The sequence below is a fragment of the Sceloporus occidentalis genome, unplaced genomic scaffold (assembly GCF_023333645.1).
Source record: "Sceloporus occidentalis isolate IW3139 unplaced genomic scaffold, rSceOcc1.0.p SCAF_220, whole genome shotgun sequence".
Classification (NCBI taxonomy): domain Eukaryota; kingdom Metazoa; phylum Chordata; class Lepidosauria; order Squamata; family Phrynosomatidae; genus Sceloporus; species Sceloporus occidentalis.
Window position 1 is genome coordinate 656,458 of NW_028317200.1, and position 17,217 is coordinate 673,674.

Genomic DNA, 17,217 nt, shown 5'->3' on the forward strand with positions numbered 1-17,217 from the left:
TAGACCCAGCAGTAGCGGGGACATTTTGGAAGCCGGTTAAGGGATAATATTTAAAAAAAAAAAACCTATTTATTATTATTTAACTCGGGTTTATGAAGCAGAGATCGTGCCGGACGAACTTAATTGCTTTCTATGAAGTGTTGAGTAAAACCCAGAACAGAGAGTTTCAGTGGATGTGATTTATTCAGATTGTGTGAAAGCAGGCGATACGGATCCACATACAAGGTTATCGAGAGAATGGAAGGAGGTCGGCTTAGGGAGCGCTGCTGGGATAGAAAACTCTCCAAATGATAGCAGTCCAAGAGTTCATGGAGAATTATCCAACGGGAGAAAGGGGGTGAATGACGTGAAATGAAGAGTTCATGGAGAATTATCCAACGGGAGAAAGGGGGTGAATGAAGTGGAATGAAGAGTTCATGGAGAATTATCCAACGGGAGAAAGGGGGTGAATGACGTGAAATGAAGAGTTCATGGAGAATTATCCAACGGGAGAAAGGGGGTGAATGAAGTGAAATGAAGAGTTCATGGAGAATTATCCAACGGGAGAAAGGGGGTGAATGAAGTGAAATGAAGAGTTGGCATGTGGGCCGGGCATCATTAAAACGAGATTCTGGCTTCCTTGATGATTAGGAAACCATAGTCAAGTTTAGAGTCTGTTTGCTTTGCCCTCCATGACTTTCATTTCCTAAATTTTTTCAGTTTTTTTGCGATGTTCAATTTAGGTTTCTTCATTTTCTTCATTTTCTTAATTTTCAATTTTGCCTTTGACTTCAATTTTCGCTGTTCGCGTTGAAGTTTGGCTTTGGCTTTCTTAGATTCTGCTTTCACCTTATGTCGCATCTTTTTGATCTCTTTGATGCTTTTTTCTTTAAGATCTTTTTTCCTTTTCTTCATTCGCTCCTTTCTCTCCTTTTTCTCCCTTTTTTTCTTTTCCTCCATTGTATGTTTTTTCTCCCTTTTCTCTTTTTTCTTCACTTCCTTCTTTTTCTCCATTTGCTCCTTTCTCTCCTTTTTCTCCTTTTCCTTCTTTTCCTCCATTTTCTTCTTTTTCTCCTTTCTCTCTTTTTCCTTCATTTCCTTCTTTTTGTCCTTTCCCTCCCTTTTCTCCTTTTTTTCCTTTTCCTTCTTCTCCTTCTTTTTATCCCTTCTCTCCTTTTTCTCCTTTTCCTTCTTTTCCTCCTTCTTATCCTTTCTCTCCCATTTCTCCTTTTCCTTCTTTTCCTCCTTTTCATCTTTTCTCTCCCTTTCCTCCCTTTTCCTCCCGTACTTCTTTTCCTCCTTTTCATCTTTTCTCTTCCATTTTTCCCTTTCCTTCCTGTCCTCCTTTTCCTCTTTTCTCTCCCTTTTCTCCCTTTTCTTCCTCTCCTTTTCTGTCTCCTTTCTCTCACATTCCTCATTTTCTTTATAGTCCTCCTTTTCCTTATAGTACTTCTTTCTCTTCATTCTCTCCCATTCCTCCTCTTCACTCTCCTCTCCACCCTTCTCTTCATCATAAATCTTCTTTTTCCTTCTGTCAGTGTGGTCTCTTCCTGACGATGCCATCAAGTTGCGAAAGAAACTGCTGGATGTTTTAGGTTTCCTTTCAATTCTTTCTTCACTCTCCTGTTCTTGGAGACTGGAAATTGATGGACTTACTAAAAAAAATAAAAAAAAATAAAAGAAAGCAAATCGGTTAATATGTTACGGATCGTCCCTCGACAACGTGTACATAAAAAACGTAAAAACCCTATGATTCCCAAGCTTCAAAGAAATGTTTCCTATAATGTGACTTTCAACCTTATTTTTCATTTTTTTTAACAGTAGCAAATAATTGATATTCTATTTATATTGGGAAATCATTCCTTTTTAAGACGGGTGAGTTAAGTTCCAGCAATGAATTTAAAAAGTCCAAGTTTGATGACATCATACGGTCAAAATAAACGTATACTCTTTCTATTATTCATTATTGTTAATATATGTTACCCAAGGAAGTTAAGAAGCGGAGGGACTCTTCATCCGGTGGTCTCAGTCCAGTTTCTCCTGCATACCGTTCAGAAATGTTTTTTTGTTGTCTACAACGGCGAAACCTGAAATAAGAATAATAAACCCGTTAAGGAAGAAATGGATTCCAGCATCGGAGTGTTTCTCCCCGTGTATAGTATACATGCTGTTTGGTCATTTTTTATATAGTGCGTTACGTTGGATGTCTCTCCGCAGCATTTGAATTTCCAACAATTTGTATAACTTACTGTACGAAGAAATAGACCCCCAGTCCGGTTGCCATCGCGCATATAACACAGATGAATGCGTTCTGCACGATCCTCAACACCGGTCGTGAATGAACTGTAGAGAGAGCAAAAATATTTCTTAGCACAAGAAGAATGTGGAGATAAATACATATTTATATATTAAAGCTTAAAGAAAAATAGGATCTGCTACTAAATGAGATACGAGAAAATTGTCATTTCTGTCCTCTTCTGAAAGTAGGACACATTGTCGCTTCCAGACCTTCCCCTCCCCGAAGGCATTAATAGAACATGTCTTTTATCTCTAACGTTGTGCTTCTATCTTAGTGTAGAGGAGTTAGAAATGACACGTTTCTTTTTCCGGGTCCAGTTACTCCACTATGAGGGCATTTTCTATTATTGTGTAGTTTGCTATTCCATACGGTTATCATTAATGTTAAAAGAAAACACATAGCGTACCTGATTGTGCCATTCGTGTAATCAGTGAACGGAATCCTCCGATCGCCAGAGATCCTTTGTGAGATAAACAGGAAAAAGGAATGTTAGCTGCATGTTCTCTATACAATATCTTTCTATTATCCCCGAGTTACAGATAAAGCCAGCCCCAAATGACAGTTACATGAGGAGCGGATACTGTAACCTCTCTTATCTAATATTCAACATTTCATCTTTCTTACGGGTAATGAAATCATGCGTGTGCATTGTACACATACACACATAACACGGATCACACGCTTCTGAAGCATGGATGCCCATCTGAGAGACGTCTATATCTTACCATTAGATGTTGGGTTGGATTCTCGTGGCTGGAAATTCCCGTCGGCCCCTGCAAAAAAAACAACAACAGCGGAGTCATCAACGGCCAACAAACTTCTTCATTCATAGGAACCTTAAGGTTTTTGTGTTTAGGAAATGCAGGAATATCATTTGACTTTTTGGGTATAGACTTTCTGGATTGCATGAATATTAAGGCAGGACCGCGTTCCCGCAGGCAGATTAGCTTCCTTCTCATAAAATGAATTCGATGTACTATAGATGCAGATCCTATCAGCGGATTTACTGGATCTCATTCTTTTGTGGGTTTTAGTGTTTTAAAGCTGATAATAAATCCTACGAATAACCGAAATATGTTGCCCGTTGTAAGGTGAAGAGCCCTGTTTTCATTGGATTTGTAACGGATTTAACTGATATTTTTTCTACCAAACCACCTCGAGTGCAGCTGCAGGGCAGCGATTCCGGCAGCTACCGATACAAAGAGAATTATACCGCTGTTTTTACTCAACAATATAACCCGCTATGAAGAAATAGTTCATGGAAACATTTGCCGCTGATCTGCTGCGGTCACCGGGAGCGATTCAAATCTAACCCAGAAAGCCGATATTCCCCAGTTTTATCCGGATCTCGAGTTATTCGGATTCTTTACCTTTCGGGCGCGGAACAGGAAAAGTCTCAGAAGTCAAACAGCAAATAGCAAATAGCAAAGCTACTACGATCCGCATCTTCTCTGTTAGGAGGCTACAGTAGAAGTGTCCTTCTGCTCTCTGATGTGCTGTATCTGTGTACTGCACCTGTGATGTCACAATGAAGACATGACATCATCGTGTTCCGTGATCTCAAGGTAATGAAACAATTTTGTACGTTTGCAATGTTACAAAAACACTTTTGATACAAAATAAAAATCTAGTAAAGATAGAAGAAACCTTTAAGGTCTTTTCCGGCCGGATCAGAGTCTATTGCTGGGCGCTGTGAGGATTATTATTTTCTTGTTATTTGTTCGTTTGCAGGGAATTAGGGAGCCGATCCGTTTATTGTTCAGTTAATTGTTGTTAAAGTTAATTCTCCCAAGATGTAGTATTTGAGGTGTCCTGATTTGGGAAGCACCTGATACTCAGGAGACGGAATTCTATTCTCTTTCTGGCAGTAATGGGGCAAACATTACGAGGGATACATTGTTACTCGCTGCTTTTTTTGCAGGTTTTATGGTTATTTTGCTGATTTGAAACATTTATCACCCAAACAGATATATATTTCTGGAAAGCAGACTGCCCGGGGGGTTTCATTGGGATCGCTGGGCAACCGGGAGGCAGCTATTTGGCAGCCAATCTCTATAAATTTAGCCAAAACATGATTTTTTGGGCTTCTTCTACCAACGCATTGCTCTGTATTTTTTCTGTAGGTTTTTGTGCAGGGAAGGATGTGTGATATTACTGATTGATGTAGCGCCATCATATGCTGCAGCGCTGTACAATGTGTTCTTATTAGTTTAAATAGTACTGTCATATGATGCACAATGTGTGATGTTACTGATTTATATAGCGCCATCAAATGCTACGGAGCTGTACAATGTGTTCTTTTTCATTTAAATAGCGCCTTCATATACTGCGGCGCAGGACAATGTGTGATATTACTGATTTATATAGCGCCATCATATGCTGCAGCGCTGTACAATGTCGGATGTTAGGGATATATATAGCAACATCATATACTGTAGCGCTGTACAATTTGTGATATTACTGATTGATATATACTGATTGATATAGCGCCATCATATACTACAGCGCTGTACAATTTGTGATATTACTGATTGATATATACTGATTGATATAGCGCCATCATATGCTGCGGCGCTGTACAATGTGTGATATTACTGATTTATATAGCGCCATCATATGCTGCAGCGCTGTACAATGTGTGATATTACTGATTTATATAGCACCATCATATGCTGCAGCGCTGTACAATGCCATCATATACTGCGGAGCTGGACAATGTGTGATGTTACTGATTTATATAGCGCCATCATATACTACAGTGCAGTAGTTAGAAAGATTTGATTTGTGGAAAAGATATATTTGCTTTCAAAGGAAACAGCATCAGGCAACTTGGTATTTGTGAAGCCGATGGGTTCAGCACGCCACCATTGGGGAAAAAGAGTAGTAATCAGATTCCATCCCGAAGCCTTACCCCTAACCTTGTAACACAGCCCAAAGCATGTGTGCCAGGAACTTCTGGTGGCTGCAGCGGAAGGGGAAGTTGCGGGCCCCCGTAGGCAAAGCGGTGGGGGAGGTACAATCTTCAGCTTTTCTTTTCTTAAAGCAAACAAAATTGTTTCAGAGAAGCAAGCTCGCGCCCCGGTCACTAAGACTGCTGGAAGGTTTGTTTGAGCTGCCGCCTCATTTGAATACCCATGATGCACTGGGAAACGCCCCACCTTATTGTTAGTTTAATAAGACTTTAAAGCAGCCCAATATTAAATGGTTCCAATCCCTTTGCAATCGTGTTTTGCATGTGTTAAAGGTTCCAATGATCAGGCAAGAGCTGGGTGGGATTAATTAAACACACCTTAACCTCGAGGAGCACTGCCTGTGGCCGGGCCGTTGCCCTGCGGCATGTTTGGGTATACTCTGGTTTCTCTTCAGACCGAATAAATCTTTCGCCTTTTACTAAAGATTTCCGTGGGGAGGAACGACCATGAGTCGTAACCAATTTTTTGATGCCTGGCGTTTGCTGGGCTTATTTGCTGTTGTTAACGATAGATCAAAACGATGGCTTGCTCTAGTCGCAAGCTTTGCCCTGGCTGAGGACTGTGTCGCACCCAGAAGCGCAAAATATCCTGCCTGTGTCATGCTATGTACTGTTTGGGGTTGTAGAAATGCTTTAAGGAGGCAGGGTTAGACCACGCCCTCCAGACGCTATGCAAATAAGCCTGTGCATACGCTTTCAAACATGTTCCCAATTGTTCTTTATCGTAATACACAAACCAAACAACAAAAAACTGCCCTTAAATGTTTAACATTGAGATCTCTGTTCCTCACATGTGCAGTTGTATTATTCATTTCCTCAAATAGCAACAGTGAAACATCTGGAAAAAGCACTCACCACGTGCTTAAGGGGCCGCTTTTCAGCATGGAAAAGACTAATGCGCCCTTTGTAGGTTCAGTGATCATAGCTTTTTTGCTGTTTGTTTAAAAGCTTTCCGACACGAGTCGGGAAGCTCTATGCGTGTGGAAAGATCAGGTTGCAGACTTCGTTTTTGGCAAAATGTCTAGTCTGCTGCGTTTGGGTTGACTTTTGCCGCTCCAATGCCGCGCTGCGCTCCTTCTTTGTGGCGGTGCTGGGGAATCCGGTCGTCCGTGCGCTGCCGCTAGTGAGCCTTTCGCTCGTTCGTCGCGAGGCATACAGACAGGTGAACTGTCCGAGATTTTGTGCGGTTTTAAAACGGAAACAATTTTGCTAGGTACTTTTTATAATCTTAGGTGCAAAATGTTGGCACTGGCGATGCTGCTTAAGACAAAAAGAAATTGAAGGCAATCAGGCTTTTTTGGTGTTTGGGAAAAGGATGGGCTAAACACGCCACAATGGGGAAGGATTCTAAGCCTTACCTAACCCTAAACTGTCAACCGTAAACCATTAACAGTACTCCGACGCTAACTGTAACTGTGCCTCTTCAAAGCCATGAGCTTAACCCGCCCCTAACCCAAGCTCTATCACCAAACCTTTCCATGCTTAAGCGTTTCTAACCGCTAACTTTGGAAAGGTGGTTTAATTAGAAAGATTTGATTTGTGGAAAAGATATATTTGCTTTCAAAGGAAACAGCATCAGGCAACTTGGTATTTGTGAAGCCGATGGGTTCAGCACGCCACCATTGGGGAAAAAGAGTAGTAATCAGATTCCATCCCGAAGCCTTACCCCTAACCTTGTAACACAGCCCAAAGCATGTGTGCCAGGAACTTCTGGTGGCTGCAGCGGAAGGGGAAGTTGCGGGCCCCCGTAGGCAAAGCGGTGGGGGAGGTACAATCTTCAGCTTTTCTTTTCATAAAGCAAACAAAATTGTTTCAGAGAAGCAAGCTCGCGCCCCGGTCACTAAGACTGCTGGAAGGTTTGTTTGAGCTGCCGCCTCATTTGAATACCCATGATGCACTGGGAAACGCCCCACCTTATTGTTAGTTTAATAAGACTTTAAAGCAGCCCAATATTAAATAGTTCCAATCCCTTTGCAATCGTGTTTTGCATGTGTTAAAGGTTCCAATGATCAGGCAAGAGCTGGGTGGGATTAATTAAACACACCTTAACCTCGAGGAGCACTGCCTGTGGCCGGGCCGTTGCCCTGCGGCATGTTTGGGTATACTCTGGTTTCTCTTCAGACCGAATAAATCTTTCGCCTTTTACTAAAGATCTCCGTGGGGAGGAACGACCATGAGTCGTAACCAATTTTTTGATGCCTGGCGTTTGCTGGGCTTCTTTGCTGTTGTTAACGATAGATCAAAACGATGGCTTGCTCTAGTCGCAAGCTTTGCCCTGGCTGAGGACTGTGTCGCACCCAGAAGCGCAAAATATCCTGCCTGTGTCATGCTATGTACTGTTTGGGGTTGTAGAAATGCTTTAAGGAGGCAGGGTTAGACCACGCCCTCCAGACTCTATGCAAATAAGCCTGTGCATACGCTTTCAAACATGTTCCCAATTGTTCTTTATCATAATACACAAACCAAACAACAAAAAACTGCCCTTAAATGTTTAACATTGAGATCTCTGTTCCTCACATGTGCAGTTGTATTATTCATTTCCTCAAATAGCAACAGTGAAACATCTGGAAAAAGCACTCACCACGTGCTTAAGGGGCCGCTTTTCAGCATGGAAAAGACTAATGCGCCCTTTGTAGGTTCAGTGATCATAGCTTTTTTGCTATTTGTTTAAAAGCTTTCCGACACGAGTTGGGAAGCTCTATGCGTGTGGAAAGATCAGGTTGCAGACTTCGTTTTTGGCAAAATGTCTAGTCTGCTGCGTTTGGGTTGACTTTTGCCGCTCCAATGCCGCGCTGCGCTCCTTCTTTGTGGCGGTGCTGGGGAGTCCGGTCGTCCGTGCGCTGCCGCTAGTGAGCCTTTCGCACGTTCGTCGCGAGGCATACAGACAGGTGAACTGTCCGAGATTTTGTGCGGTTTTAAAACGGAAACAATTTTGCTAGGTACTTTTTATGATCTTAGGTGCAAAATGTTGGCACTGGCGATGCTGCTTAAGACAAAAAGAAATTGAAGGCAATCAGGCTTTTTTGGTGTTTGGGAAAAGGATGGGCTAAACACGCCACAATGGGGAAGGATTCTAAGCCTTACCTAACCCTAAACTGTCAACCGTAAACCATTAACAGTACTCCGACGCTAACTGTAACTGTGCCTCTTCAAAGCCATGAGCTTAACCCGCCCCTAACCCAAGCTCTATCACCAAACCTTTCCATGCTTAAGCGTTTCTAACCGCTAACTTTGGAAAGGTGGTTTAATTAGAAAGATTTGATTTGTGGAAAAGATATATTTGCTTTCAAAGGAAACAGCATCAGGCAACTTGGTATTTGTGAAGCCGATGGGTTCAGCACGCCACCATTGGGGAAAAAGAGTAGTAATCAGATTCCATCCCGAAGCCTTACCCCTAACCTTGTAACACAGCCCAAAGCATGTGTGCCAGGAACTTCTGGTGGCTGCAGCGGAAGGGGAAGTTGCGGGCCCCCGTAGGCAAAGCGGTGGGGGAGGAACAATCTTCAGCTTTTCTTTTCTTAAAGCAAACAAAATTGTTTCAGAGAAGCAAGCTCGCGCCCCGGTCACTAAGACTGCTGGAAGGTTTGTTTGAGCTGCCGCCTCATTTGAATACCCATGATGCACTGGGAAACGCCCCACCTTATTGTTAGTTTAATAAGACTTTAAAGCAGCCCAATATTAAATGGTTCCAATCCCTTTGCAATCGTGTTTTGCATGTGTTAAAGGTTCCAATGATCAGGCAAGAGCTGGGTGGGATTAATTAAACACACCTTAACATCGAGGAGCACTGCCTGTGTCCGGGCCGTTGCCCTGCGGCATGTTTGGGTATACTCTGGTTTCTCTTCAGACCGAATAAATCTTTCGCCTTTTACTAAAGATTTCCGTGGGGAGGAACGACCATGAGTCGTAACCAATTTTTTGATGCCTGGCGTTTGCTGGGCTTCTTTGCTGTTGTTAACGATAGATCAAAAAGATTGCTTGCTCTAGTCGCAAGCTTTCCCCTGGCTGAGGACTGTGTCGCACCCAGAAGCGCAAAATATCCTGCCTGTGTCATGCTATGTACTGTTTGGGGTTGTAGAAATGCTTTAAGGAGGCAGGGTTAGACCACGCCCTCCAGACTCTATGCAAATAAGCCTGTGCATACGCTTTCAAACATGTTCCCAATTGTTCTTTATCATAATACACAAACCAAACAACAAAAAACTGCCCTTAAATGTTTAACATTGAGATCTCTGTTCCTCACATGTGCAGTTGTATTATTCATTTCCTCAAATAGCAACAGTGAAACATCTGGAAAAAGCACTCACCACGTGCTTAAGGGGCCGCTTTTCAGCATGGAAAAGACTAATGCGCCCTTTGTAGGTTCAGTGATCATAGCTTTTTTGCTATTTGTTTAAAAGCTTTCCGACACGAGTCGGGAAGCTCTATGCGTGTGGAAAGATCAGGTTGCAGACTTTGTTTTTGGCAAAATGTCTAGTCTGCTGCGTTTGGGTTGACTTTTGCCGCTCCAATGCCGCGCTGCGCTCCTTCTTTGTGGCGGTGCTGGGGAGTGCGCTGCCGCTAGTGAGCCTTTCGCTCGTTCGTCGCGAGGCATACAGACAGGTGAACTGTCCGAGATTTTGTGCGGTTTTAAAACGGAAACAATTTTGCTAGGTACTTTTTATAATCTTAGGTGCAAAATGTTGGCACTGGCGATGCTGCTTAAGACAAAAAGAAATTGAAGGCAATCAGGCTTTTTTGGTGTTTGGGAAAAGGATGGGCTAAACACGCCACAATGGGGAAGGATTCTAAGCCTTACCTAACCCTAAACTGTCAACCGTAAACCATTAACAGTACTCCGACGCTAACTGTAACTGTGCCTCTTCAAAGCCATGAGCTTAACCCGCCCCTAACCCAAGCTCTATCACCAAACCTTTCCATGCTTAAGCGTTTCTAACCGCTAACTTTGGAAAGGTGGTTTAATTAGAAAGATTTGATTTGTGGAAAAGATATATTTGCTTTCAAAGGAAACAGCATCAGGCAACTTGGTATTTGTGAAGCCGATGGGTTCAGCACGCCACCATTGGGGAAAAAGAGTAGTAATCAGATTCCATCCCGAAGCCTTACCCCTAACCTTGTAACACAGCCCAAAGCATGTGTGCCAGGAACTTCTGGTGGCTGCAGCGGAAGGGGAAGTTGCGGGCCCCCGTAGGCAAAGCGGTGGGGGAGGTACAATCTTCAGCTTTTCTTTTCTTAAAGCAAACAAAATTGTTTCAGAGAAGCAAGCTCGCGCCCCGGTCACTAAGACTGCTGGAAGGTTTGTTTGAGCTGCCGCCTCATTTGAATACCCATGATGCACTGGGAAACGCCCCACCTTATTGTTAGTTTAATAAGACTTTAAAGCAGCCCAATATTAAATAGTTCCAATCCCTTTGCGATCGTGTTTTGCATGTGTTAAAGGTTCCAATGATCAGGCAAGAGCTGGGTGGGATTAATTAAACACACCTTAACCTCGAGGAGCACTGCCTGTGTCCGGGCCGTTGCCCTGCGGCATGTTTGGGCATACTCTGGTTTCTCTTCAGACCGAATAAATCTTTCGCCTTTTACTAAAGATTTCCGTGGGGAGGAACGACCATGAGTCGTAACTAATTTCTTGATGCCTGGCGTTTGCTGGGCTTCTTTGCTGTTGTTAACGATAGATCAAAAAGATTGCTTGCTCTAGTCGCAAGCTTTGCCCTGGTTGAGGACTGTGTCGCACCCAGAAGCGCAAAATATCCTGCCTGTGTCATGCTATGTACTGTTTGGGGTTGTAGAAATGCTTTAAGGAGGCAGGGTTAGACCACGCCCTCCAGACTCTATGCAAATAAGCCTGTGCATACGCTTTCAAACATGTTCCCAATTGTTCTTTATCGTAATACACAAACCAAACAACAAAAAACTGCCCTTAAATGTTTAACATTGAGATCTCTGTTCCTCACATGTGCAGTTGTATTATTCATTTCCTCAAATAGCAACAGTGAAACATCTGGAAAAAGCACTCACCACGTGCTTAAGGGGCCGCTTTTCAGCATGGAAAAGACTAATGCGCCCTTTGTAGGTTCAGTGATCATAGCTTTTTTGCTGTTTGTTTCAAAGCTTTCCGACACGAGTCGGGAAGCTCTATGCGTGTGGAAAGATCAGGTTGCAGACTTCGTTTTTGGCAAAATGTCTAGTCTGCTGCGTTTGGGTTGACTTTTGCCGCTCCAATGCCGCGCTGCGCTCCTTCTTTGTGGCGGTGCTGGGGAGTCCGGTCGTCCGTGCGCTGCCGCTAGTGAGCCTTTCGCTCGTTCGTCGCGAGGCATACAGACAGGTGAACTGTCCGAGATTTTGTGCGGTTTTAAAACGGAAACAATTTTGCTAGGTACTTTTTATAATCTTAGGTGCAAAATGTTGGCACTGGCGATGCTGCTTAAGACAAAAAGAAATTGAAGGCAATCAGGCTTTTTTGGTGTTTGGGAAAAGGATGGGCTAAACACGCCACAATGGGGAAGGATTCTAAGCCTTACCTAACCCTAAACTGTCAACCGTAAACCATTAACAGTACTCCGACGCTAACTGTAACTGTGCCTCTTCAAAGCCATGAGCTTAACCCGCCCCTAACCCAAGCTCTATCACCAAACCTTTCCATGCTTAAGCGTTTCTAAGCGCTAACTTTGGAAAGGTGGTTTAATTAGAAAGATTTGATTTGTGGAAAAGATATATTTGCTTTCAAAGGAAACAGCATCAGGCAACTTGGTATTTGTGAAGCCGATGGGTTCAGCACGCCACCATTGGGGAAAAAGAGTAGTAATCAGATTCCATCCCGAAGCCTTACCCCTAACCTTGTAACACAGCCCAAAGCATGTGTGCCAGGAACTTCTGGTGGCTGCAGCGGAAGGGGAAGTTGCGGGCCCCCGTAGGCAAAGCGGTGGGGGAGGTACAATCTTCAGCTTTTCTTTTCTTAAAGCAAACAAAATTGTTTCAGAGAAGCAAGCTCGCGCCCCGGTCACTAAGACTGCTGGAAGGTTTGTTTGAGCTGCCGCCTCATTTGAATACCCATGATGCACTGGGAAACGCCCCACCTTATTGTTAGTTTAATAAGACTTTAAAGCAGCCCAATATTAAATAGTTCCAATCCCTTTGCAATCGTGTTTTGCATGTGTTAAAGGTTCCAATGATCAGGCAAGAGCTGGGTGGGATTAATTAAACACACCTTAACCTCGAGGAGCACTGCCTGTGTCCGGGCCGTTGCCCTGCGGCATGTTTGGGCATACTCTGGTTTCTCTTCAGACCGAATAAATCTTTCGCCTTTTACTAAAGATTTCCGTGGGGAGGAACGACCATGAGTCGTAACTAATTTCTTGATGCCTGGCGTTTGCTGGGCTTCTTTGCTGCTGTTAACGATAGATCAAAAAGATTGCTTGCTCTAGTCGCAAGCTTTGCCCTGGCTGAGGACTGTGTCGCACCCAGAAGCGCAAAATATCCTGCCTGTGTCATGCTATGTACTGTTTGGGGTTGTAGAAATGCTTTAAGGAGGCAGGGTTAGACCACGCCCTCCAGACTCTATGCAAATAAGCCTGTGCATACGCTTTCAAACATGTTCCCAATTGTTCTTTATCGTAATACACAAACCAAACAACAAAAAACTGCCCTTAAATGTTTAACATTGAGATCTCTGTTCCTCACATGTGCAGTTGTATTATTCATTTCCTCAAATAGCAACAGTGAAACATCTGGAAAAAGCACTCACCACGTGCTTAAGGGGCCGCTTTTCAGCATGGAAAAGACTAATGCGCCCTTTGTAGGTTCAGTGATCATAGCTTTTTTGCTGTTTGTTTCAAAGCTTTCCGACACGAGTTGGGAAGCTCTATGCGTGTGGAAAGATCAGGTTGCAGACTTCGTTTTTGGCAAAATGTCTAGTCTGCTGCGTTTGGGTTGACTTTTGCCGCTCCAATGCCGCGCTGCGCTCCTTCTTTGTGGCGGTGCTGGGGAGTCCGGTCGTCCGTGCGCTGCCGCTAGTGAGCCTTTCGCTCGTTCGTCGCGAGGCATACAGACAGGTGAACTGTCCGAGATTTTGTGCGGTTTTAAAACGGAAACAATTTTGCTAGGTACTTTTTATAATCTTAGGTGCAAAATGTTGGCACTGGCGATGCTGCTTAAGACAAAAAGAAATTGAAGGCAATCAGGCTTTTTTGGTGTTTGGGAAAAGGATGGGCTAAACACGCCACAATGGGGAAGGATTCTAAGCCTTACCTAACCCTAAACTGTCAACCGTAAACCATTAACAGTACTCCGACGCTAACTGTAACTGTGCCTCTTCAAAGCCATGAGCTTAACCCGCCCCTAACCCAAGCTCTATCACCAAACCTTTCCATGCTTAAGCGTTTCTAACCGCTAACTTTGGAAAGGTGGTTTAATTAGAAAGATTTGATTTGTGGAAAAGATATATTTGCTTTCAAAGGAAACAGCATCAGGCAACTTGGTATTTGTGAAGCCGATGGGTTCAGCACGCCACCATTGGGGGAAAAGAGTAGTAATCAGATTCCATCCCGAAGCCTTACCCCTAACCTTGTAACACAGCCCAAAGCATGTGTGCCAGGAACTTCTGGTGGCTGCAGCGGAAGGGGAAGTTGCGGGCCCCCGTAGGCAAAGCGGTGGGGGAGGTACAATCTTCAGCTTTTCTTTTCTTAAAGCAAACAAAATAGTTTCAGAGAAGCAAGCTCGCGCCCCGGTCACTAAGACTGCTGGAAGGTTTGTTTGAGCTGCCGCCTCATTTGAATACCCATGATGCACTGGGAAACGCCCCACCTTATTGTTAGTTTAATAAGACTTTAAAGCAGCCCAATATTAAATGGTTCCAATCCCTTTGCAATCGTGTTTTGCATGTGTTAAAGGTTCCAATGATCAGGCAAGAGCTGGGTGGGATTAATTAAACACACCTTAACATCGAGGAGCACTGCCTGTGTCCGGGCCGTTGCCCTGCGGCATGTTTGGGTATACTCTGGTTTTTCTTCAGACCGAATAAATCTTTCGCCTTTTACTAAAGATTTCCGTGGGGATGAACGACCATGAGTCGTAACCAATTTTTTGATGCCTGGCGTTTGCTGGGCTTCTTTGCTGTTGTTAACGATAGATCAAAAAGATTGCTTGCTCTAGTCGCAAGCTTTCCCCTGGCTGAGGACTGTGTCGCACCCAGAAGCGCAAAATATCCTGCCTGTGTCATGCTATGTACTGTTTGGGGTTGTAGAAATGCTTTAAGGAGGCAGGGTTAGACCACGCCCTCCAGACTCTATGCAAATAAGCCTGTGCATACGCTTTCAAACATGTTCCCAATTGTTCTTTATCATAATACACAAACCAAACAACAAAAAACTGCCCTTAAATGTTTAACATTGAGGTCTCTGTTCCTCACATGTGCAGTTGTATTATTCATTTCCTCAAATAGCAACAGTGAAACATCTGGAAAAAGCACTCACCGCGTGCTTAAGGGGCCGCTTTTCAGCATGGAAAAGACTAATGCGCCCTTTGTAGGTTCAGTGATCATAGCTTTTTTGCTATTTGTTTAAAAGCTTTCCGACACGAGTTGGGAAGCTCTATGCGTGTGGGAAGATCAGGTTGCAGACTTCGTTTTTGGCAAAATGTCTAGTCTGCTGCGTTTGGGTTGACTTTTGCCGCTCCAATGCCGCGCTGCGCTCCTTCTTTGTGGCGGTGCTGGGGAGTCCGGTCGTCCGTGCGCTGCCGCTAGTGAGCCTTTCGCTCGTTCGTCGCGAGGCATACAGACAGGTGAACTGTCCGAGATTTTGTGCGGTTTTAAAACGGAAACAATTTTGCTAGGTACTTTTTATAATCTTAGGTGCAAAATGTTGGCACTGGCGATGCTGCTTAAGACAAAAAGAAATTGAAGGCAATCAGGCTTTTTTGGTGTTTGGGAAAAGGATGGGCTAAACACGCCACAATGGGGAAGGATTCTAAGCCTTACCTAACCCTAAACTGTCAACCGTAAACCATTAACAGTACTCCGACGCTAACTGTAACTGTGCCTCTTCAAAGCCATGAGCTTAACCCGCCCCTAACCCAAGCTCTATCACCAAACCTTTCCATGCTTAAGCGTTTCTAAGCGCTAACTTTGGAAAGGTGGTTTAATTAGAAAGATTTGATTTGTGGAAAAGATATATTTGCTTTCAAAGGAAACAGCATCAGGCAACTTGGTATTTGTGAAGCCGATGGGTTCAGCACGCCACCATTGGGGAAAAAGAGTAGTAATCAGATTCCATCCCGAAGCCTTACCCCTAACCTTGTAACACAGCCCAAAGCATGTGTGCCAGGAACTTCTGGTGGCTGCAGCGGAAGGGGAAGTTGCGGGCCCCCGTAGGCAAAGCGGTGGGGGAGGAACAATCTTCAGCTTTTCTTTTCTTAAAGCAAACAAAATTGTTTCAGAGAAGCAAGCTCGCGCCCCGGTCACTAAGACTGCTGGAAGGTTTGTTTGAGCTGCCGCCTCATTTGAATACCCATGATGCACTGGGAAACGCCCCACCTTATTGTTAGTTTAATAAGACTTTAAAGCAGCCCAATATTAAATGGTTCCAATCCCTTTGCAATCGTGTTTTGCATGTGTTAAAGGTTCCAATGATCAGGCAAGAGCTGGGTGGGATTAATTAAACACACCTTAACATCGAGGAGCACTGCCTGTGTCCGGGCCGTTGCCCTGCGGCATGTTTGGGTATACTCTGGTTTCTCTTCAGACCGAATAAATCTTTCGCCTTTTACTAAAGATTTCCGTGGGGAGGAACGACCATGAGTCGTAACCAATTTTTTGATGCCTGGCGTTTGCTGGGCTTCTTTGCTGTTGTTAACGATAGATCAAAAAGATTGCTTGCTCTAGTCGCAAGCTTTGCCCTGGTTGAGGACTGTGTCGCACTCAGAAGCGCAAAATATCCTGCCTGTGTCATGCTATGTACTGTTTGGGGTTGTAGAAATGCTTTAAGGAGGCAGGGTTAGACCACGCCCTCCAGACTCTATGCAAATAAGCCTGTGCATACGCTTTCAAACATGTTCCCAATTGTTCTTTATCATAATACACAAACCAAACAACAAAAAACTGCCCTTAAATGTTTAACATTGAGATCTCTGTTCCTCACATGTGCAGTTGTATTATTCATTTCCTCAAATAGCAACAGTGAAACATCTGGAAAAAGCACTCACCACGTGCTTAAGGGGCCGCTTTTCAGCATGGAAAAGACTAATGCGCCCTTTGTAGGTTCAGTGATCATAGCTTTTTTGCTGTTTGTTTAAAAGCTTTCCGACACGAGTTGGGAAGCTCTATGCGTGTGGAAAGATCAGGTTGCAGACTTCGTTTTTGGCAAAATGTCTAGTCTGCTGCGTTTGGGTTGACTTTTGCCGCTCCAATGCCGCGCTGCGCTCCTTCTTTGTGGCGGTGCTGGGGAGTCCGGTCGTCCGTGCGCTGCCGCTAGTGAGCCTTTCGCACGTTCGTCGCGAGGCATACAGACAGGTGAACTGTCCGAGATTTTGTGCGGTTTTAAAACGGAAACAATTTTGCTAGGTACTTTTTATAATCTTAGGTGCAAAATGTTGGCACTGGCGATGCTGCTTAAGACAAAAAGAAATTGAAGGCAATCAGGCTTTTTTGGTGTTTGGGAAAAGGATGGGCTAAACACGCCACAATGGGGAAGGATTCTAAGCCTTACCTAACCCTAAACTGTCAACCGTAAACCATTAACAGTACTCCGACGCTAACTGTAACTGTGCCTCTTCAAAGCCATGAGCTTAACCCGCCCCTAACCCAAGCTCTATCACCAAACCTTTCCATGCTTAAGCGTTTCTAACCGCTAACTTTGGAAAGGTGGTTTAATTAGAAAGATTTGATTTGTGGAAAAGATATATTTGCTTTCAAAGGAAACAGCATCAGGCAACTTGGTATTTGTGAAGCCGATGGGTTCAGCACGCCACCATT

General features: G+C 44.0%; 7 non-coding genes across 7 annotated transcripts; all 7 read left to right on the forward strand.

Annotated features, from left to right (window-relative positions):
* The first annotated feature begins 5,624 nt into the window (after positions 1-5,624).
* On the forward strand, positions 5,625-5,739 carry LOC149277122 (U5 spliceosomal RNA). Its single transcript, XR_016279070.1, has one exon. It is a non-coding gene; the product is annotated as a U5 spliceosomal RNA (small nuclear RNA).
* A 1,611-nt stretch (positions 5,740-7,350) lies between these two features.
* Positions 7,351-7,465, forward strand: LOC149277123 (U5 spliceosomal RNA). Its single transcript, XR_016279263.1, has one exon. It is a non-coding gene; the product is annotated as a U5 spliceosomal RNA (small nuclear RNA).
* Positions 7,466-9,076: 1,611 nt separating this feature from the next.
* On the forward strand, positions 9,077-9,191 carry LOC149277124 (U5 spliceosomal RNA). The gene has a single exon (XR_016279071.1). It is a non-coding gene; the product is annotated as a U5 spliceosomal RNA (small nuclear RNA).
* Positions 9,192-10,790: 1,599 nt separating this feature from the next.
* Positions 10,791-10,905, forward strand: LOC149277125 (U5 spliceosomal RNA). The gene has a single exon (XR_016279243.1). It is a non-coding gene; the product is annotated as a U5 spliceosomal RNA (small nuclear RNA).
* A 1,611-nt stretch (positions 10,906-12,516) lies between these two features.
* Positions 12,517-12,631, forward strand: LOC149277126 (U5 spliceosomal RNA). Its single transcript, XR_016279244.1, has one exon. It is a non-coding gene; the product is annotated as a U5 spliceosomal RNA (small nuclear RNA).
* A 1,611-nt stretch (positions 12,632-14,242) lies between these two features.
* Positions 14,243-14,357, forward strand: LOC149277127 (U5 spliceosomal RNA). The gene has a single exon (XR_016279265.1). It is a non-coding gene; the product is annotated as a U5 spliceosomal RNA (small nuclear RNA).
* A 1,611-nt stretch (positions 14,358-15,968) lies between these two features.
* Positions 15,969-16,083, forward strand: LOC149277128 (U5 spliceosomal RNA). The gene has a single exon (XR_016279072.1). It is a non-coding gene; the product is annotated as a U5 spliceosomal RNA (small nuclear RNA).
* The last annotated feature ends 1,134 nt before the right edge of the window (positions 16,084-17,217 follow it).